This window comes from Pongo abelii, chromosome 2, assembly GCF_028885655.2.
Source record: "Pongo abelii isolate AG06213 chromosome 2, NHGRI_mPonAbe1-v2.0_pri, whole genome shotgun sequence".
Lineage (NCBI taxonomy): Eukaryota > Metazoa > Chordata > Mammalia > Primates > Hominidae > Pongo > Pongo abelii.
In genome coordinates this window covers 87,981,054-88,003,906 of record NC_085928.1, presented here as the reverse complement: position 1 = coordinate 88,003,906, position 22,853 = coordinate 87,981,054, and the positions used below count along the sequence as shown (strand labels likewise).

At 37.5% G+C, this 22,853-nt stretch overlaps 1 protein-coding gene and 1 pseudogene across 2 annotated transcripts in view; both read left to right on the top strand.

The window, feature by feature from the left end:
• Nucleotides 1-22,853, top strand: part of SLC25A26 (solute carrier family 25 member 26) — a 166,930-nt gene that overhangs the window by 108,402 nt on the left and 35,675 nt on the right. The window lies entirely within an intron of this gene.
• LOC134761137 (developmental pluripotency-associated protein 4-like) lies at nucleotides 5,416-10,884 on the top strand (annotated as a pseudogene).

Genomic DNA, 22,853 nt, shown 5'->3' with positions numbered 1-22,853 from the left:
CTTTATTTGTTTCCCACAATTTTCTGCATGTTTGTCTCAAATGAACTATAAAATGATTCAGTGACAACATGTGGTTTTAATAACAAACATGCATGGGCAAATGAATGTGGACTTAGAATTTGAAGTTTTATACGTATGCCATGGCTTAAACTTCTAACTAAATTCATAGCTCAGCACTCAGTCAGTGGTAAATAATTTATCAGTTGCTAGATGGAGTTTTTCATTCTAGACTTCAATTATTTTGGGTGCCTGATATTGAAGACCACAGATCATTGATACAAAGAATTTTCTGCAAGTTTTTAATAGTACATTTCTAGTTAGGTTTTGTGATCAAGTGGAAGCAAATTTCCCCCAATCTCTTTTTTACCTTCTTGGTTTTTAATTATTACAGTTTATATTGCATCAAAATGAAAATTTCAAGATAATCAAGTAAAGTATTATAAAACTCATTTCTTTACAAAGGTTTCTATTGAAAATGAGTCTTTTTGAAGTAGGAATGTACTATAGTAGCTGCTCTGAGCATTAGAAATAGGCATAGTGGAGATTCCTCTTTCCTCTCTGAGGTGGAACAGCATGAGGCTACAGATGTGTGTAAATATGGTCATTCCCTCAGATTGGGTGGGGCAATGGAAGGGGTGATGGAAGAGAGAGGGTTAGTAGATGCCACATTGGTATTGAGTGTCTTGCCTTTAACAGGCTTTGACAGAACTAAAACCATATTTTCCAATCAACCTTATAGTGATAAAAATAATACTCTGGTCTTAATTAATACACTATGTCTAAAATAATGTATTATATCAGTTATCGTAACCGCCCAACAAGTTCTTGCCTGCTGCCTGGACAGAGCCAATTTATCAAGACAAGGGAATTACAATAGAGAAGGAGTTTAATACACACAGAGCTGGGTAAACGGGAGACCAGAGTTTTATTATTACTCAGCCTCAGTGAAAATTCAGAGGCTGGGATTTTTTAAAGATAGTTCGGCCTGTAATCCCAGCACTTTGAGAGGCTGAGGCAGGCGAATTGGTTGAGTCTTAGGAGTTCGAGACCAGCTTGGGCAATGTGGTGAGATGCTATCTCTACAAAAAAAAAAAAAAAAAAAAAAATACAAAAATTACCCGGGCCTAGTGGTGCATGCCTGTAGTCCCAGCCATTTGGGGGGCTCAGGTGAGGGATGTCTTGAGCCTGGGAGGTCAAGGCTGCAGTGAACCTTGTTTGTGCTACTGCTCTGCAGCCTGGGTGAAAAACTGAGGCCCTGTCTCAAAAAATAATTAATTAAAATAAAGGTAGTTTTGACATACTGGGTGTGGTGGTGTGCGCCTGTTGTCCCAGCTACTTGGGAGGCTGAGACAGGAGGATCTGTTGAGCCCAGGAGGTCTGGGCTGTAGAGCAGTATGCCAATTGGGTGTCCACACTAAGTTCAGCATCAGTGTGATGACCTCCTGGAAGCAAGGACCACCATGTTGCCTAAGGTGGGGTGAACTGGCCCGGGTTGGAAACAGAGTAGGTCAAAACTTCCATGCTGATCAGTAGTGGGATAGTGCCTGTGAATAGCCGTTACACTCCGGCCTGGGCAATGAAAAAAATGTGTATTTTTAAGAAGACTCCCTGTTTGTTAAAAAATGTGTGTGTGTGTGTGTGTGTGTGTGTGTGTGTGTGTATAGTTTGACAGCAGGGGGCTAGGGAATGGGGAATGCTGTTTGGTTGAGTGAGGGATGTAATCCTAGTGGATTGAAGCTGGTTTTCTTGCTGTCTTCTGTTCCTGAGTGGGATTGCAAAACTAATTGAGCCAGGTTTCATTGGTCTGAGTGATGCCAGCTGGTCTATCAGAATGCAGAGTCTGAAAAATACCTCGAACACCAGTCTTAGGTCTTACAATAGTAATGTTATCCATGGGAGCAATTGGGGAGATTAGGAATCTTGTGGCCTCTGGCTGCATGATTCCTGAGCCATAATTTCTAATCATGTGGCTAATTTGTTAGTTTTACAAAGGGGATCTGGTCCCTAAGCGAGGAGGGAGTTTGTTTCAGGGAGGGGCTGTTACCATCTTTATTTCAAAGTTAAACTCTGAACTAAATTCCTCCCAAAGTTAGTTTGGCCTACACCCAGGAATGAACAAGGGCAGCTTGGGAGGTTAGAAGCAAGATGGAGTTGGTTAGGTCAGATTTTTCTCACTGTCGTAATTTTTGCAAAGGTGGTTTCATTATTAAAGTTCTTTTATAAGCACAGTTTTTTTTTCTTTTGCCTTATATTCTCTGTCTTTTGGGAGAAGGAAAAAATCTTTTTTCTTTAGTCTCTTACATTTGGTAGTTGGGGGCCTACAAATTATAGCGACAAAAGACAGAGTAGCAAGAGAAAAAACAGATTTGATGGTGTATGTATGTACCCAGGAATTCACAAATAAATGTGACTCATATAGGCAGTTCGAATTTTGGGCTTATATACCATCTTATTAGGGGGTGGAGAGGGTCCTTCTGAGAGAATTTCAGATTGGATTTTTCTTTATGTTGGAGGATTGACTTAACCCTTGCCTTATTTTGGTCTCCTTCAGTGTTTCCACAATTCTAGTACAAGCATTTCCCTCAGAAGCATTCATGCAGCTTCAGTTTATGGGAGACATAAGGCATATATTCAGTGAAAAATAAAAGATAGCCAGAATAAAAATCAAATAAAAATTAAAGAAAGGTGAGGTGATGCACATGATGCACGCCTGTCTTGTTTATATAGTAGCTTAATGAGGTTTTGTAGATTGATTGATGGATGGATAGGTGGTTAGCTCATGGATTCATTTACAAGTGCATATTCAATCTTTCATATGTACCAGGTACTGTGCATAGGGAAAACATCTGTTAAGAAGATCAATGTGGGCCTTGCTTTTGCCTCTTGCCTAGTTCACAGTCTGGTAAATGAAACCAACATTGTTTAATTAGAATGTAATGAGTGCTTTATAGGTGCTATGCGAATGTCTAAGTAGGACACCTGATCTAGTCTGGACCAGTTAATGGTATTTTCCTGAGGGTATGCTGTTGGGTCTGAGTTCTGATTTATGAATAGTAACTAACTAGGTGATAAGGGGGTGCAGGGAAGGCCCAGCAGCCCAGGCAGAGGAATCATATGTAAGAAGGCCCCGGGGATAAGGCCAGTGTAGGGTAAAGCACCAAGGAGGGCCCAGTGGCTGGAAATGAGCCAGCACATGCAGGGCCTCCAAGACCATGGAAAGACATTTTCCTTCATCCTAAATGCAACAGAAAATCACTGAAGGTTTTATAAACAGAAGGTGATCAGTTTGGTGTGTTTTCTTAATGTTGCCTCTGGCTCCTCTGGAGAATGGATCATGGTAGGGGAGTAAAAAGAGGTTGAACAGAGATGAGTCGGAGTGTTGCAGTTGTCCAGGTGAAAAGCAATAGTAGCTTGGACTACGAGTACGTTGGGGAGAAATAGATTGAAGAAATATTTAGGAGAGCAAATTCACAAGATAGGATTGGCTGCTAGCTTGTGAAGAGAAATGAGGTGCCAAGAAGGATCCACAAATTTCTGACACAGCCACCTGGATGCATAGTGACCACATTGACTGAACTCGGGAACCCAGGAGAAGGATAGGCTTTGGGGGTTGGAGCTTCAGCCTGTGGGCTAGATTGCAGGACATACAGAGTGCCTGTGAAATAGCTAAGTGGAGATACTGAGTGGAGATTGGAACATACGGATTAGGAGCTAGAGGACCTGTCTGGGTTGGAGAAATATCAGATGGAATTGGGAGAAAACAAACAAAAAACCTGTTCGGGTTCAGCAGCTTTGTGAGTCTTAACATTTTTGTTGGAATGTCCAATGAACAGAAATCTTCAACCACCACAGATTATGCTAACAAATCATTTTCTTCTTAAAATTTTAAAGTATCTTACATGACAGCAGCAGTGAAGGAAAGTGAGAAGATAAAAGCCTTAAAATAAGGGACTCTGCAGAGCCATCTCAAGAGAAGCTGCCAGCGAACATAAGTCCCAGCTCTTTCTTGTCTCTTATTTTCCCAGTTAGTGCCTCTCTTTGGTGGATTAAATACTGAGACTTAGGGAATATTGAGTAGCCTCCTCAAGGTCATTTGGCAGATCTGGATTCTAACAAGAATCTGTTTGGCTTCATAGCTTTTGCTCTTTCCACTCACCCTGTTACAGTCCAGGAAACAGTTAAACTAAAATAATAATCTGTAGTCAAAATCATTTTTTAAGCATCTGTGGTCTCACACAAATGTGAAATCTTCTTTATTTCAGTACCACACCTCTGAACGTCCCTGTCAGTGCCTTGTACATGGTTCTCTCAGCCAACAAAACTTAAAGCCTTTGGAACCTTAGAATGGTAAAACGTTAAGGTTGGAAGGCACTTGAGATATCTTGATGTCTAATAAGTTTCCTTTGTAGATAAGGAAATAAAGATATCAAGGTCAGCTGGGCACGGTGGCGCATGCCTGTAATCCCAGCACTTGGGGAGGCCAAGGTGGGTGGATCACTTGAGGTCAGGAGTTTGAGACCAGCCTAAAATGGTGAAACCCCATCTCTACTAAATACAAAAAAAATTAGCCAGGCATGGTGACACATGCCTGTAATCCCAGCTACTCAGGAGGCTGAGGCAGGAGAATCACTTGAACCTGGGAAGTGGAGGTTGCAGTGAGCCGAGATCACACCATTGCATTCCAGCCTGGTGAAACTCCAGGTGATCAGTTTGGTCTGTTTTCTTAATGTTGCCTCTGGCTCCTCTGGAGAATGGAACATGGTGAGGGGGTAAAAAGAGGTTGAACAGAGATGAGTCAGGGTGTTGCAGCTGTCCAGGTGAAAAGTAATAGTAGCTTGGACTAGGAGTACATTGGGGAGAAATAGATTGAAGAAATATTTAGGAGAGCAAATTCACAAGATAGGATTGGCTGCTAGCTTGTGAAGAGAAAGGAGGTGCCAAGAAGGATCCACAGATTTCTGGCACAACCACCTGGATGTGTAGTAACCACATTAACTGAGCTTGGGAACCCAGGAGAAGGATAGGCTTTGGGGGTTGGGGCTTTAGCCTATGGAAGCCTATGTGATGGAGTGAAATTCTGTCTCAAAAAAAAAAAAAAAAAAAAAAATCAAGGTCACAGATCCTGTTAATGGGAAAAGCAAACTGTAGCCCAAATATCAAACTCCCTATCCTTCCCTGTACCAGTGTACACTGCTCTTCTCATCTTTGACTTCTCTTTTAGCCCTCACATTTAATTGCCAGAGCTCTACCAGCTCTTCTTCTAAAATGCGTCTTATGCTGGTTCCCATCTCCAAATCCTACTCCTACTAACTTAGCTCAGACTCCCATCTCCCATGCTCTCACACTCTGTGGCAGAAACCTCCTGACTGGTCTTTTCCTAAACCACCACCATGCCTGTGTCCCTCTCCAGCTCACATGGGCTTTGACTTTTCCTTGGGCACCACAGAACTGGTTTCAGAATCTTCTGTTGAGTTGCTTCTGCAGCTGTGGGTGGGGCCTAGAGGTGAGGGTGGAGTCCACAGAACTTCAGCATACATCTGATGATTTTTGCAGCTTTGGAGTTTGAGAAGGATCAACCTTTAGGAGAGGAAGCAGCCAGACTCTACTTAAATGCTGTTGAACTTTTAGTGCCATTTCAAGCTATGCTGTAATTCATTTCAACTGTTTCAGCAGTTTCTTATTAAGTGCCCACAGTGGGCCAGGCACTGTCATAATCATGGGGATATGAAGGCATTAAATTCTATTTAGTAGAGAAATGTGTTATTCTTTAAAAATGTGAAAAAGAGATTCCTTTAGATTGTAGGCTCTATGGGGCCAAATACCTTGTTTTAATCATTTTGTATCTCTGGAGTCTACCTTAGCATTGGGCACTTATGGGCCTTCGGTTAATATTTGTGGTGTTAGTGGAGATTGAATTAAACTAAGATTTTCTTTTAACTTTCACGTTGTTTTACTTACAGACTTTCCATAAAAAATTTATACTCTTTAAAGAGCTCTTAGGTTTTTTTGGTTCATTCTGTTATGACTGTCCTTTCCATCCGTTCATTTCTTTCTTATATAAGTTAATAATGGAAAGGTAAGTAATGATTTAGTCATCAAGAAAGAAAGGTATTGCTGGGTGTAGTGGTGCGCCTGTTGCCCCACCTATTCAGGAGGCTGGAGTAAGAGGATCACTTGAGCCCAGGAGTTTGAGCCCAAAACATAACGAGACTCTTGAAAGAGAGAGAGAGAGAAAGAAATTAACATGTAACAAATTTTTTTGGGAAATCAAGTATTTACACAGTTATATTTTGATTTTGTGTCAAGTTGAAAAATACACATAATACAGATATGTGCCTTGATCTCTATCAGTAAATGTACTGTGTTTTATTCAGAATTAATATGCTTTGAAAGTATATTTTATGCTCTTACAGTATTTGGTCATTCCTTGTTTGTATTTAATATGTTTTAATTAGAAAGAAATGTTGCACCAAGTACAGTTGCTTTGCCAGGAACATCAGCAAAGGGGACCAAATGCTCTGTCCAAAGAAGAAGGCAGAGTGCACTGACAACCCAGAACCTCAGAAGATGATACCAATCCCTCCATTTCTTCTAATGTACCAGTGTCAGTCAGATTCACTGGTACATTTTGTGGGCCTGGTGCCACCATTTAAAGCTGAGCACAGAGACCAGAAATTAGATGCACATAAGGGCCTGTGTTCTTTTGCCTACCCAAATCGAAAGGATATTCCTAGCACAGGAAAAAGAGGCCAGAATCTGGAAGACATTATGAAAAAAATCAAAGGTGGAAAAGGGGGAAATGTCCCTGCAAAGTTCTGAGGAGATGCATCCTCCCAAAGTGGCTCTTCTTCCTGAGGAGGTGTTGCCTGCCCTGGTAGAGTCCGCTGCTCTCCTTGAAGGAGTTAATACAGTTGTGGTGACAACTTCTGCCCCAGAGGCTTTGCTGGCCTCCTGGGCCAGAATTGCAGCCAGGGCAGGGATGCCAGAGGCAGTGAATGGAATCTCCACAAGAGTGGTGTCAAGTGGTGTGTGGTCCATGGGAGAAGTCTCCCTGCAGACACAGATGGTTGGGTTCACCTCCAGTTTCATGCTGGACAAGCCTGGGTTCCCGAGAAGCAGGAAGGGAGAGTGAGTGCACGCACGCCTCTCGCTTCCTGCCTCCAATTTTCCACTCCCACACCCTGCAGACAGTATGTTGAGCCCCAAATGTGTTCATAGGAACAAGATCTTCAGAAGCCTCCAGCGGAAAAGGAATACCAAGAAGAAGGGCACATCTCTGGTAATTAATGGCAGAAAGCCCGGACAGTCGAGTCTGTGGTGCTGCTGACAGGTGAACTCTGGTCCTCTCCACGCCTACTTATAGGCCATGCAGACTGGTGGGTTGCAGATGTTAGCCTAAGACCCTGGCAGTACCTGCTGCTTTGTGGTTTCAGATAGAGACTCTCATGTTTAAAAATGGAAAAGCATTTTACAAATTACCATTTAATCCTAGTTAATACATAGAAAAAGTCATTCATACTACCCCTCTAAAATAGAATGACTTCTGCTCTTTTAGGTGGGAACTTCTTCAGCTGAGCATTGGGAACAGGTTGAGTGAAGAAACAGTAGTTTGTGTCTGTGCTCAATTTCCCTCCTCACAATACTGATTATTTTAGGAGTTGCTCCATTCCAGTTGTATATTTCATAAATTGTAAAGCATTTTAAGGCAAAGAAAGGCCATTAATTCTCTCCCTCCCCAAAATGCATGATTTTTAATATTCAAAATAATGTTTTTCAAAGTTTTCTTAGTAACCTAAGATTTCTGTGGTTTGACTCCAGGATAAAAACACAAGGCACTTTGTATTATTTCCACTTATAATTGTTTTTATATATTTCTGCTGTTAAAAATGGTTAAGGTTGGTTCCCACTCATAAATATATAGTACATTGAACTTAAAATATATTTATTGACCAGTTCTCCAAAAATAAAAATGAAACGTGTATATAAAATAATTCATTTGTTATATTTAGGGAACTGTATTCATTACAATGCAAATAATTGTTAGTGTTCTTCACTGAAAGGATTAATCCAAAAAGAATGATTTTTTTTTCATGATTTATTTGCTTATTTTTTTGTTTATTAGTTGGTGGTATGGTTTGGATCATTTGTTTTAAAACCACTTGTTGTATGATTGACATACAAAAAGCTACACGTATTTAATGTATCAAATTGAGTTTAATTTGTAATTTTTTGTGTACTTCCTAAATTTATAGTCCTGTGAGTCTTAGGACAGATCTGTTTCTCACTTGTCCTGTGTTTTAATGTCTGTTTCCAACATTGTTTTATTATTACGAGGAGGGGATTTTTTTTTTCCACTTTAATGAAGATACAAAAAATAATGTGCTGAAAGGAGTGGCGGAATTGGAAAATTTGTAACCATCATGATACGGAATTAATAGGTTTGGGAAAGGATCTTCAAAAATGTTAAAGTGAAGGAGGAAAGTTTGTTAAGAAGCAAGATGGTTTTATGGTCTCAGTGTTATTCCTTCCCGCCTGCCATTGGTTGTTGGTGGTCAGAATCGTTCAGTGTAATAGACAGTACACACATTTTTCCCTTAAAAAAGTTGTGCAGATTGTTTTGTGTTTTGTTTAGTATTGTGATGATGATGCATTCTTTTGTAATGATGTGAAAAGAGAATAAAAGTCCTATTAAAATGCAAATTCAAAGAACAGGTTATTTCATACGGAAGGTGTTTCTTTATAGTTAGACTTCAACTATTTTCCCCATATAACTTGATTTAATATGAAAGCTGGTTCTATGAGGCACTCCTCACGTGAATCAGTGTTAGACCTTCATAGTCATAAACTCAGAGCATGTGGTCCTAACACATTACCTACTAATAAATAGGAGATCAGCTGTGGACTCTAGATTTCCTCATCAGCTCACATATTTTTAAATGGTTTATTTTCATCCTCTTTCCTTTGAAGATAGGACTCTAAAAGGTCTGTCAGCTGATCCACTTCTGTTTCCTATTTAACAGTACCTCCATTCATCGACAGCTGCTAAAGTCATCTATATTAAAAGATCTTTAAAGTCTCTCAGCATTCAAGAAATAACTTAGGCATCTTTATAGAAGTAATATACATTCTTTAATCAATAAAGCTTGTGTGTCTTGAACATTTCCTAGTTAGGAGTAAAACACTTAGTTTCTCTTTATAAGATTTTCTTTTAATAAAATTACTTGCATTTAGACTTATGCCCTTAATTTTCTATTTGTTGTCTAAATGGCACCATTTAAAGTGTTTTAAGAAATTTAATATTTCCTTATTGGATTAGGAGAACATATCTTTAAGGAAAAATTACCCTCTGAGCAGGTGATTTACAGTATTATTTTCTCCGGCCAACCTTTTTAAAAATCCAAAATATATGCCACCTAGCTTTTTAAAAGTTTCATTAGAATTAGTTATGTATTATGATGTATTTGTGAAGTATGTAAAGTGCTTCAGACAGCACCTGGCACATTGTGATCACTAAGGGTTTGCCATTATTATTCTTACCTTGATTTTAAAGACGTGAAATATGGAGATGTGACTTTTTTGGTTTTTACATTGGAATTTCATATTAAGTCAGTGGCCCTTTCAGTAAAATAAGAGCTTACTGTAAAGTTCTCTGCAAAAGATTTTCCATTTTCATATTTAATTTGCATGCATACCATAATTTTTATTTCTCTCCTCTTGGAGTCTCTCTGTAAATTTCTTTTTAATGTGTCATACTTAAGGACCTCTTCACTGTCTTAAAATTCTGCATCCTTCTGTTAACCAAACACATTTAGAAAGTCATTCAAATTTTATGCACGTAAGTGGTACTGAATTGGAAAAGCAAAGGATTGTTTACCCCAGGAGCAAGTTGGAGTGTGTGCCTGCTTAATAATGAAAAACATTGTGATCAGTTTGCTTTTAACTAGTTCTCCCTTTTTTCCCCCTATTTCCTTACCCCCAAGGATGAATATAAATGTTAGACAATGTTGAGATCAGTTTCCATTAGAGTTTTAAAAGAAATTTTTCTATTATAAAGGAATTGGATATTTATTACATTTTTAAATGTAAGAAAATTGAAAGAAGAAAGGCACTAACAGACACTAAAAGACCATTAGTATTTTGTGACAGATTGTTCCAGTTTTTTTCCTCCTGCTTTACTCAGTTTTACTTATTTGTTTATTTATGAGCTAGAGCCTTGCTCCATCACTGTTACCTCGAACTCCTGGCCTCAATCTGTCCTCCTGCCTCAGACTCCCAATGTGCCGGGATTATAGGCATCAGTTTCTCCAATGTATTTCAATACTGATGTAGGTAGAGATTATAAATTAACTTCTAGATTTAAAAGCTGTGGTATTGATCTTTATAACTTCTTTAATATGTTTTTTGTAGAGATCTAATCCTTCAGTAAATAATTACAGAGAACCTCCTATGTGCCAGATGCTGTTCTAGGGGCTTTGATTGATTAGGACACCCTACTGTCACCCCATCCTTACCTTTATGCTTTCTGCTCATTTTTCAGTACACTCTTGACATCAGGAGCTTCCAGTAAGTTAGCCTGGCAGATAGGATGCAGTTTGTGTGAGAGAGCGAGCTGTCAAAAGTGACTCCAGGGTCTGGTTTGGCCTATACAACTGGGCCTATATAGTCATCTTTAAGATGGAGAAACTGTAGGTAGAGCAGGTTTGGGAGGAAGATTAGAAGTTGAGTTTGGACATGTTTAGTTTAAGATATCTATGAGACAACCTAATGGAAATGCTGAGTAGACAGGGAAAAACACTGATGTTCCAATCAGATGTGACAGCAGGTCAGTCAGAATTTTGCACAATTATCAGGATTGTTTAAATGGTGTGTATGTTATATGTGTGTGTGTGTTAAATGTTAGTGTACAACAGGAGTAGGATATATACAAAATATATTTCATGTGTGTCTGTTCATATCTGCATCTATATATTTCTGTGTATTCTACCTCTGTTGTAGGCAGTGTGCTTTATCCTAACTTGTGCCTTGAGGTGTTAGCTAACGATGATAGTATCTATATAAGTGATCCTTAAGTAAATAGACATATAATGGGTGGGGTGGGGGGAGTGGGTAGGCATTTTTTTTGGTCAGAATACGCAAAGTTTGTAAACTGCTGAAACATCCACACAAACTTTTGCCCATTCAAAAAGTTAAATGAATGCCATGGATGATTCTTTCTATACATTTTTTAAGCAACACTTCCTCAAATATGAAACTTTCTTATAAGAAAATTCTTTTGATACTGGAAGAACCACACTCATTTGCAAGGAATCAGATCCAAGATAAACTACCAGCCTATAGCTGTTTGTCCTTCAAGAACAGAATCCATGGGAAAATCTTGGTTACTCCTTTTCTTGGGTAGTAATTTGTGAGAGTTTGTGTATCTCAGTCATTTTTTAAAACCTTAGATTTATTATTAATATAATTTAGATATTATTTACATATATGGAAACAGTATCTCTTCTTTTAAGAGAGCCTTATTTAAAGTGCTTATTAATTATTATTTAGTTTAGATATCTATATATAACTGGTACTATGCTATATCTAAACTTCTGGGTTTTCTAGGGCAAAAGTAATTGTGTGAGAGTAAGAAAAGTTTTTTCTCCCTCCCTTCCTCCCTTCCTTTTCCCATGTTTCCACCAAGTTATTTTTTCTTTTACTGTATTCACCAGTACTCTTAAGGAATGTTGATTGATACAGCAAACAGTAGACATCCCTATGTAGTTTGAATTTGTATTTCATTTAACTGCTGTATTTTAGTTTGAGTATTGGTTTGTGATATACTATTTTCATAAAGCATGGCTTTTGTCATTACTTAATACCCTTTAAAAAATCCCATTTAGTCATTTTAACCTTTTAAATCTCATTTCCATGCGTATCCTTTTATTTCCAACATTTCTTTATTTTGTTTTATGTGTGGTTTTTTTTTAAACAGAATATAGATAGGTCTTTTAATGGAATAATTTACTTTCTTCATGTGTCATATAGTTTTTTCTTGCTTTCTTTGCTGCATATTTTAACTTGCAGTTTCTTATATCTGGTTTTTGCTGGTTTGATCAATTTATTTTGGGTTTCTTTTTTAAAAAAATGTCTTGTTACTTTGGAAATTCTACTCTATATTTCCATTCCATTAATGGTGACCTTTTCTTTCCCTGTACTCAGAAACGTTTATATGCCATTATTTAAAAATAAAACATGTGACTTTCCCCACCAACTTGTCTTTGCTATAATAACTTCTGTCTCCTGCTTACATCCCTCCTCAGTAAGGTGTTAACTTTGGAATATTTTCACTTTCCTCTTGTTCTGCTTTCCCCACACCCAACCAAAAAGTTTTTTTTTTTTTTTTTGGAGACAGAGTCTCGCCATGTTGCCCAGGCTGGAGTGCAATGGCATGATCTTGGCCCACTGCAGCCCCCGCCTCCCGGGTCCAAGCAATTCTCCTGCCTCAGGCTCTTGAGTAGCTGGGATTACAGGTGCGCGACACCAAAAATCAGCCTGGCTAAGTTTTGTATTTTTGGTAGAGATGGGGTTTCGCCATGTTGGCCAGGCTGGTCTTGAACTCCTGACCTCAGGTGATCCACCTGCCTCTGCCTCCCAAAGTGCTGAGATTACAGGCGTGAGCCACCATGCCCTGCCTCCAGCGAAGAAGTTTAGCATGTGCCTACTCCTACTGTGTTTAGCCCTTCTTCCAATGCTTTGATATTCCTGAGACAGTTTCATAGTTTCAATTCAGTCCTTAGCAGATAATACTTTGCCGTACATCTGTTTTGTTTCAAGTATTCTTATTTAGAATTTATTACATGTTGCCATAACAATTAATATTACTCATTTAGATTGAATGTATATAACTACCATATTTCATAAAACTAAAGCAATTTTTTTTTTTTTTTTGCATTTTAGCACCTCTGGAATTGAGATGTGCCTTACAGTTGATGATTTTCTAGAATTAGACTTACAAGTGTAATTTGGCAGCACTTGGATTTTCTTTTTTTCTTTTTTTTGAGATGAGATCTTGCTGTGTTTCCCAGGCTGGTCTTGAACTCCTGAACTCAACCCATCCGCCTGCCGCCCAAAGTGCTAGGATTACAGGCATGAGCCACTGTGCCCAGCCAGTGCTTGAACTTTATTATCTATCTAGTGGAATAGATACAGATACATGAAACTGTGTATCTATAGAGAAAGCAGGTGCAGGCACAGACAGGGTTTACTTCCTGCAGCTCTTGTCTCTCCTGTCATTCCCCAGAGGTCTCTAATTCATTTGTTCCTCAATCAGAGATCTTTCTCAGGTGTTTTTCTATATGACATATGTGGGTGGTGTATTTTCTGAGTATCCATACATACATTTTTTTTTCAGGACAAGTGACAGGTGTTGTGTTTGGGGATTGCTACTTTTCTCGCAGTATTTTGCTAGAGCCATTGCTATGGCTTCCATTGTCGTGGGTGAGAAGTCTGATGCCTCTGATTTTTTTTTCCTGAAGTAGTATGTTCTACCTACCTGTAAGCTTGTAAAAATATTTTCTCATAGAGTCAGGAATTTAGTAGGATGTGTCAAGATCTGTGTGTAGAATGACATGAGCTCTTTTAATCTGCAGACCAAGGTCTTTCTTTGGTCCAAGCAAATATTCTTCTGCTTTATTACTGCCTCTCCTCTGTCTTTTCATCTTTCTTCAGCTGGTACTGCTGTTCGTCTTATTAGATCTGTCCTCCAAGTCTCTTATCTTTTCTATCGTCATTTCTATTTTGTTGCTTTGAGCTGTTTTTTCCATTTGACCTTCCAGACCACAAATTTGGATCTTTGTCATGAGCCATTCTTTCCTTCATGTAATCTACTATATGGTTTATTTGGAAAATCATGTTTTTAGATGTGGGAAAGCTTCTCTCTGCTGTAGTTAAATCTCCCCAGCTTCCCTTAATTTTTCTGACTCATACTGGCCTTTCTCTCTCCAAGCAACTCTATTTGATTTGGGGTTTATTCCCTTCATCTTGACCCCTGTCTTTCTGGATGCTCGGCCTCTTTATGTGTTGTTGTGTTTTCTTGGTCAGCTTATTAGGGCCCAGGTCTGATTTTGGCCTCTAATGATTCAAGGAGATGTAGATGTTCTGCCTTCCCTGTTCCCCACCCAAGGGTCATCAGATCTCTGTGGGCCAGGCTTTTCTTAGAACCGTTAGTTTATGGTCCTTGTTCTAGGGTTCAAAGAGGCTTGTCTCCAGATACTTGCCCAGAGCCTAGAAAAACAACAAACAAACAAACAAACAAACAAAAACACACATTCCAGTTCCCTCCTCTGTATTACAGAGAGTGCAAGCCTTCACTTCCATTTAGCTGTCTGCAGGTCCCGGGGCTGTGTTCTGTTGCAGCTGATAGTAATGGAGGTAAAGGGAGGTGAGTTTGTGTCTGACTCTTTCTGGAATCTTTTTGGGCTTGGATTTTTTATGTTTTCCTTCTGTTAACAGTTGTGGATCTTTTGTCTAGACTTAACAATAGTAGGTAAAACAGCATTTGGCATGGAAACTAGAAGACCTATAGGAGTGATATATTATTCTCAACCGTTTGCTGCTTTCTCTCTGAGAAGATTATGATACTTCCCTGTCTGTTGCAGTGTGATTTGATTTGTTGTGTCTCCCTGTCCCATAGTCAGACTTGATTTTGAGACTTGGCCAATGGAGTATGAGTGGATGTATACCAGTCCTGAACAGAAGCTTTGTTTGTTTGTTTGTTTGTTTTGTTTTGAGACAGAGTCTTGCTGTGCCGCCCAGGCTGGAGTGCAGTGGCATGATCTCGGCTCAGTGCAGCCTCCATCTCCTGGGTTCCAGTGACTCTTGTGCCTCAGCCTCCCGAGTAGCTGGGATTACAGATGTGCGCCACCATGCCTGGCTAATTTTTTGTATTCTTAGTAGAGACGAGATTTTGCCATGTTGGCCAGGCTGGTCTTGAACTTCTGGCCTTAACTGATCCACTGGCCTCAGCCTCCCAAAGTGCAAGGATTATAGGTGTGAATCACTGCGCCTGGCCCTGAGCAGAAGCTTTAGGAGGTGTAGCCGGTTTCTGTCATCCCTCTTGCTTCTGCCTTCTTACTTGAGAATAGCATGTCTCAAATATGATGTGTTCTTCTCGATTGGGTTCTGGGTAAGAAGACACTCAGGGCAAAAGCCACAGCTTTGAGGGCAGCCATAGCTAACCCAGAGCTAACGTGTAATATGACTGGGAAATACACGTGTGATATATGCCACTGAGATTTGAGGGTTGTGTTGTTACTGCAGCAAAGCTAACTGATAAAATCTGGTTTAATATCTTGTTTCTACTTTTATTAGCTGATACTTATTTTGCCTACCAACTTTAAAAATCTATATCAGATCCTACATTCTATTTTCTCTCTCTCCTGATTTATCTCTTAATTGGCTGATATAAATGAACTGTTGTAATTAGGGTCAAATACTGATTACTTGTGGTAGAGTGTTTACAAGTTATATAATAGGTTCCCACCTGTGTAACAACCGGGAAAAAAACAGTAAATTAGGGACAGTGTCTTGTGGCTGTTAATTGCCCATTTATTAAATGCCCTAAATTCTGCTCCAAATTATGGTTGTGAAGCATGGCTTTTCTTTAAATGTATAAAGCAGATTATTTGTAGATCTCAACATCTGGATGGTAGTGCTGTTTTCTATTATCATAAATAAGAATTAACTGGGAAAGCATTTATGGAGTGACTTTACAGAGTTGGGAATTCCTGGGATGTGTATATGTGCATATTTATCTGGCCTGTTGGATTAACTGACGAATAAATGTAAAGAATGGGATTTATTTTTGTGTTTTATCCTTTTTGTATATAATTGATATTCACTTTTCTTTTGTCTTGGTATTCTGCTCTCAAAACACTGTTCTAACAAATATTGTAAATCAGCAGTAGATGAGTAGAAACAGTAATATTATTCCTTGGACCATGAGCCACAAGACCTGGGTACTCCCCTAACTCTTTTAGCCTTATCCCCTCCCTTCTCTTCGTCCCTTTCTTTGCCTTTCCTCCATTCATTGATGTAAGAAGTATGTATCGAGTGTCCTGTTAGGTGAGATGCTGGATGTGATGAGAAGTAAGCCAGACACCTCCCCTGCCTGCTTACTATCAAGCTTACTATCTTTTCTTCTGTTCCTCAGCCCCTTCTGTCTTCCGACCATACAGCAGTATAAATTGGTCCATGCTGCATTACTACGAAGCCTCCTGGTTGCCATCTTTTGTTAACAGGGCTGCTTTCGAAGGTGCTTTTAATACTGGATTGTTTTGGGAAAGTTGGGGGTGGTGGGGAGGGAGGGAGGAAGGAAGGAGAGTAGATGAGTAGGCAGGTGGGAAAGGAGGAAGCTAGGGAGCTGTTCACAGGGCCTTAACCACCCAACAAGCTGCTTTTTATTAATGTTTTTCATGATTCTTTTCTAATTGTAATTTTGCATAAATGCACAGAGGGTGTATCTATGCAAATGATTTGAATATTAGATGAGAACCTTTCTTGTTCCTGGCTAGGTTTTAAAATTTTATTTTTTAGAATTTGGGAAACCATCAATTAAAACATCTTTGATGCCAGAAAAATTGCTCAGAAATAGGGAAAGCCTGGATAAATAAGCATATGCCTTTGTTAACAAGGACATTTGATAGAATAATAAGTAAAATAAAATCTACCTTTTATTGTTGTTTCTTGACGCATTGGTCACTCATTTTTCCTCTCCCCTCTTTGTTGTCTCAGTAAAGAGATGCTAAAATGTGCTGCTGAAAGGGAAGGAAAGTTAGGGATGGGAAAGACAACGGAACCGTACACAGTGATGTCATTCTCAGCTGCAAGAAAAAAATCTTAAGGCAACCGGATTATATTTGATAAAAGATTAAAGTTGCATGCAAATTCTAACTAAAAACAGCAGTTTCCTGACCCTGTGCGAGTTCTAACGTTTTGATAGGAATTCTGGTTTTGGAATTTCTGAGTCTTAAGTTTACCTTCCTGAACTATTTACTGAACTATTTACTTCCTGAACTATATACTGCCTGGCTATTTTCTTAAAGGACTGAAGTCAGTACTGCTTAAAATACTGGAAATGACTGTGAATAACCAAAAATGAACTTCTTGGATTGCTTCTTACATACAAGAAGTTTTCAGGTTTCATGAACAAGAATCATCCTGATTGCCGAGTGAGAATTTTAAAAATTGTGCTGTGATAGAGTTCATTCCAGGAAGCCAATGAAAATAAGTGGAACATATGTTTATGTGTGTATGTGTAGAATTAGTAATAGATTTTTAATAACTTTTCAAGTGTTCCTGCTTTTATTAAGAACCTCAACTAGCAAAAATTGTTCCTTTTTTAAACTTTATTTTTAGGTGAGGTACAACTTGTATCTACTGTGACATCGTATTTTATATTTTGCTAAATCAGACATGTGTTGGAAAATCTTGATACCATAATTGCACTGCGTCAGTAATGCTTACAGACTCCTGGAAATAGGATGAAATCTAAAAGCAAATATTGGATATTAGCTAGGGGATCAGTTTAAATCGAATTTTGCATTACAGTCACTCACTTCAACTGTGAAAGCCAGTGTAATTTTGTGATTTTCATTTTGATTGATTTGTTAAACTTGATACCTAACAGCAGATTTCTTTGTGTTCTGACACACCCAGATGTTCACACTGGGCATTTTCTAAGGATGATTGTACTCTGGAAATGTTAACGCTGGGTCTTAGCCTACCATATTAGTGTGAGGTATGTTGAGGAATATTTACAGTCTGTATGATACAGCTAGAATGTCCTACACATTAGAAATGATTGATTAAACAAAAGTTGTGTTTTATGAGGAAGAAAAATAGAAATAAGCCATCAATGAGGGACAGTTAAATATTATGAAATTCTGTGCATTAGAAAGAATGATAGATCTATTAATATATTAATCAACATGGAAATAGCTAAGATATTGTTTAGGGGGAGAAATCAAATTTTGGGACACATGCTAATGTTTAAAACAAAATAAACCCCCAGAAATTAAAACCTAAAACTAAATGTGTTGAGATAAATCAGAAGATTTATTCCAAATTGTTAATGACAGTTAACTTTGGTTGAGCTTTTGTATATTAATTTTAATAATGCAAATGTCATGCTTTACACATACACTCATTTTTTATTATGGAAAATTTCAGATGTACACAAAGTAAACAGAGTTTATAATATAATGAACCATGCAGTACCCATCACCAACCTGCAAAAGCTATCAATATTCTGCCGTTTTTATTTCATTTATGTCTACGCTCATTCTTCACCTTGACTACTATTATATTTTTTACAGTACATTTTTAGGTAAAATTCATATATATTGAAATGCACAAATTATATATGTACACTTTTGACAAATGTATAGTCGTGTAATACATATCCTTATGATATTGAATATTTCCCTATTCCCAGAAAGTTCTCTCATCTTCAGTCCCATTCTGCCTGCCCAGGTTATTTTTGCCTTTTCTGGAATTTTATACAAACAGAATCATATAGTCTGCACTCTTTTTGTTTCTTCTTTTGCAGTATAACCTGTGCAAGGGTTGTCCATGTTATAGCAATGTATCAATAATTTTTTTCATTGTATTACTAATATTCCTTTATATGAATACACCACAATTTGTTTAGCCCTTCTCTTATTGATGGACGTTAGCTGTTGTGATTAAAGCTGTTATGACATTCATGTATAAATCTTTTTGTGGACATATATTGTCATTGCTCTTGGATAAATACCTAGGAGTAAAATTTCTCTTTCAAAAAACTACCTTTCAAAGTTTTACGTTCCCACCAGCAAAGTATGAAAGTTGTGGTTGCTCCATATCCTTTCAGTTGTTTGGTTTTCTCAGTCTTTTGATTTCTGCCATTTTAGTGGATAATGGCACCTCATTGCGGTTTCTAAAAAAAAATTTTTAAATCGTGGTAAAATTGACACTACCATAATCATAATATTTGCCATTTTAAATATTTAAAGTGTAAGATTCAGTATCATTAATTACATTCACAGTGTTGTGTAACAGTCATCACTATCTATTCCTAAAACCTTTTTATCACTTCAGACAGAAAGGTTGTATCATTAAGTGCGGAGCTTCCTGCTTTCCCCTTCCCCCAGCCAAACTACAGCTTCTAACGCAGTTCCCCCACAAACTACAACTTCTAATGTAGCTTCTATCTCTATGAATTTGCCTATTCTAGATATTTCATATGATTATAATCATACATTATTTATTCTTTTATGTCTGGCTTATTTTACCTGGCATGGTGTTTTCAGAGTTTATCCATATTGTGGCATGTATCAGAACTTTATTCCTTTTTATGGCCGAATAATACTCCATCCCGTTGTATGTATATACCATATTTTATTTATTCATTTATGTGTTAATGTACTTAGAATGTTCAGCTATTGTGACTTATGCTGCAGGCTGGGATGCAAGTGTCTGTTTGAGTCTGTTTTCAGTTATTTTGACTGTATACCCAGGAGCAAAATTGCTGGATCATAAGGTCATTCTGTGTTTAACTTTTTAAGGAACCAACAAATTGTTTTATCAGTGGATTTTATTCAGCATTTCCCTGATGACTAATAATGTTGAATCAGGTGCTTATGTTACTGATCTTCCTTTGTGAAGTGCTTCTTCAAGTCTTCTGCACATTTTAAAAATCAAGCTTTCTTTTTATTGTTGAGGTTTGACAGTTCTTTTTATATTCTAAATGCAAGTCCTTTGTTAAATACACATTTTGCGAATATTCCACACTGTGGCTTGCCTTTTTATTGGGTGTATACCTAGAAATGGAATTGCTGGATTTTATGGTAATTCTACTACTTAATTTTTTTGAAGAAGAGCCATACTGTTTTCAAGTGACTGCAGCCTTGCCTATCCCTTGTTCACTGTTGGTGAACAAGGGTTTCATTTTTTTCATATCCTTGCCAGCACTTGTTATTTTCTGTTTTTGTTGCTAGTAGCCCTCCTAAAGGGTGGGAGTTTATATCTCATCATGGTTTTTATTTGCATTTCCCTAATGATAGTGATGATAAACATCTTTTTATTTGCTTGTTGTCTATTTGTGTATCTTCTCTAGAATGATGTCTATTTAAATTCTTTGCTCTTTTAAAATCTGGTTGTTTTGTTGAATTCTTTATATATTCTGGATATTAACCCCTTATCAGATACATGATTTGCAAATATTTTCTCTTATTCCATAGGTTGTCTTTTTATGCTGTTAATTGCATTCATTGATGCACATATGTTTTTAATTTTGATGTAGTCCCATTTATTTCTTTTTGCTTTTGTTGCCTTGCTTTTTGTGTCATATCCAAGAAATCATTGCCAAATCTAATGTTATGAAGATTTTCCCTGTGTTTTCTTCTAGGGGTTTTGTGGTTTTAGGTCTTATGTTTAGTTCTTTCATCCACTTTAATTTTTATATAAGGTGTGAGGTAAGGGTCCAGGCTCATTCTTTTTCATCTGGACATCCATTTTTCCCAATATCGTTTGTTGAAAAGATTGTCCTTTTGCTGTTGAATGGTCTTGGCACCCTTGTTGAAGATTATTTAACTGTATATGTGAAGCCTTATTTCTGGGCTGTTTTATTTCACTGGTCTATATGTCTGTCTTGATGCCACTACAACACAGTTTTGTTCATTGTAGCTACTTCTGAAATCAGAAAGTATGAGACCTCCAACTTTCATTGGGGTACCTTGAGGTCCATATGAATTTTGGTGGTGGATTTTGGATTTTTCTATTTGTGCAGAATATTCCATTGGGATTTTTCTTAACAGTACCTTTTGATGAGCAGAAGTTTTAAAATTTGATGTAAATTAATTTTTCAAAAGTTTTTTTCTTTTGTGGTTATTGCATCTTGTGGTCCCAGAAATTTCCTCCTATCCACAGATCACCCGTTCTCACATGTTTTCTTTTAAAAGCTTTATGGATTGAGCTTTTATCTTTAGGTCTGTGATCCAGCTCTCATTAATTTTTGTGTAGGGTTTTGAGGGTGGGGTCAAGTCTTATTTTTATGCTGTGGATATTCAGTTGTTTTAGTGCCATTTTTTGAAAATATTGTTTATGAACACTCTCCTTTGTTTCATTGTTTATCCTTACACCTGGTTACTCTGATCACTGTTTTGATTATAGTAGTTTTAGAGTAAATCTTGAAATCAAATATTGTCAATACTCCACCTTTATTACATCTTTCAAGATTGTTTTGGTTATTCCACGTCCTTGGCATTTTTATGTAACTTTTTGAATCAGCTTTTGATACTATTGTAAATATAATTTTTTGTAAAAAAAAGTTGTTTTTCATTTATTTGCTGCTACTATTTAGAAATTCTGTTGGAGAGAGAGAGAGTGTGTGTGTGTGTTGATTCCTTAAGATTCTTACCAAAAACAATCATGTCATTTGTAAATGGGGACAGTTTTACTTCTTTTCAATCTTTGCTTTTTATTTCTTTTATATTTTTATTTGTTTTTCTTGCCTGATTGCATTGACTAGGACCTTCAACACAGTGTTGAATAGAAGTGGTGAAAATAAACATCCTTACCTTATTCATGATCTTAAGGGGAAAGCATTCAGTCTGTCACCAGTAAGAATGATATTAGCCATGCATTGTTGGAGGTATATTTTATCAGATTGAGGAAGTTCCCTTCCATTCTTATTTTGATGAGCATTTTTATCATAAGTCAGTGTCAAATATTTAAATACTTCTTAAAAACAGTGAAACTTGTTTCCAGGGCTTCAGAAGTATAGTGAATTACAGACTGATTTGATATTGCCATTATCTTCATTACAAAATAGTGTTATTTAACTGGCACTCTAACATGTAAATTGATACATTAGGAGCCACTTCCATCTACACAAAATTACTGTGATGATTCTGTGGAATGTGGAAAAAGAAAATCTAATCATTACCTTCAGTGATAGCATTTATGACTAACGTACTGAGTTGTGTTTGGAGATACTCCTAATGCCCCTGGCCTTGAAATATGAAAGATTTACTTAAGAATCAAACTGCTCACACTCATCTCCTTTTCTCTGTTAGATTCTTTTACTCATGTGTTTATTTTATGTTTTCTTTGGAAAGATGCTTTAGGAATGTGAATATGTTTTTATTAACCTAAGGAGTAATTCACTTTCAATTTTCCTCCTTTTAGGTTAATTTCTTTTATTGGGTATATGCTCTTTTCCTTATGTACAGTGTAAATAAATAAACTGTAGTTGTTAATTAAAAAAATCAGAATGTATTTACTATTGGAATTCTTTCCTGCTATGTTTAATACTAGCAGACTAGCTTTGAATGGTTCTCACTTTTGTTGTTGTTTTTTTTAAGAAGAATAATCACTATGGGACAAGGAATTTTTAGGTGTTCAACTTCATTTGTCCTTGGTTACCCCTGGGGTTGAATTGGAAAAGGTTCAGAGTATTTAAAAGAATGGTTTTGTTGTCAGTGGGACAGTAGAATGGAAAACTCTAAACCACTGGATTTGGAAATCGTCATGCAAGGAAAAGGAGACCCTTCTGTGAATCACTTGTAGATCTCTTGAAAATTGCAATGGGCCAGTCCTTGGATCCACTCTGCTATACGTGGCAGGCCTACCAATTCCATGCTGTTCTTCAACTAGAGGTCTTGCACACGGTTTCTGTGTTTTTTAAATCTATTGCTAGAGAGTTCTGGGTTATTTCTGCCAATTATGAAAGCTTTTACAGCTTTTTAGATGGCCTTTCTTGGTCCTTAGGCTTCCTAGATCACCCGTGGTGGCATTATGTTCATTGCAGCTTACAATCAAGTCTTACTTATTTT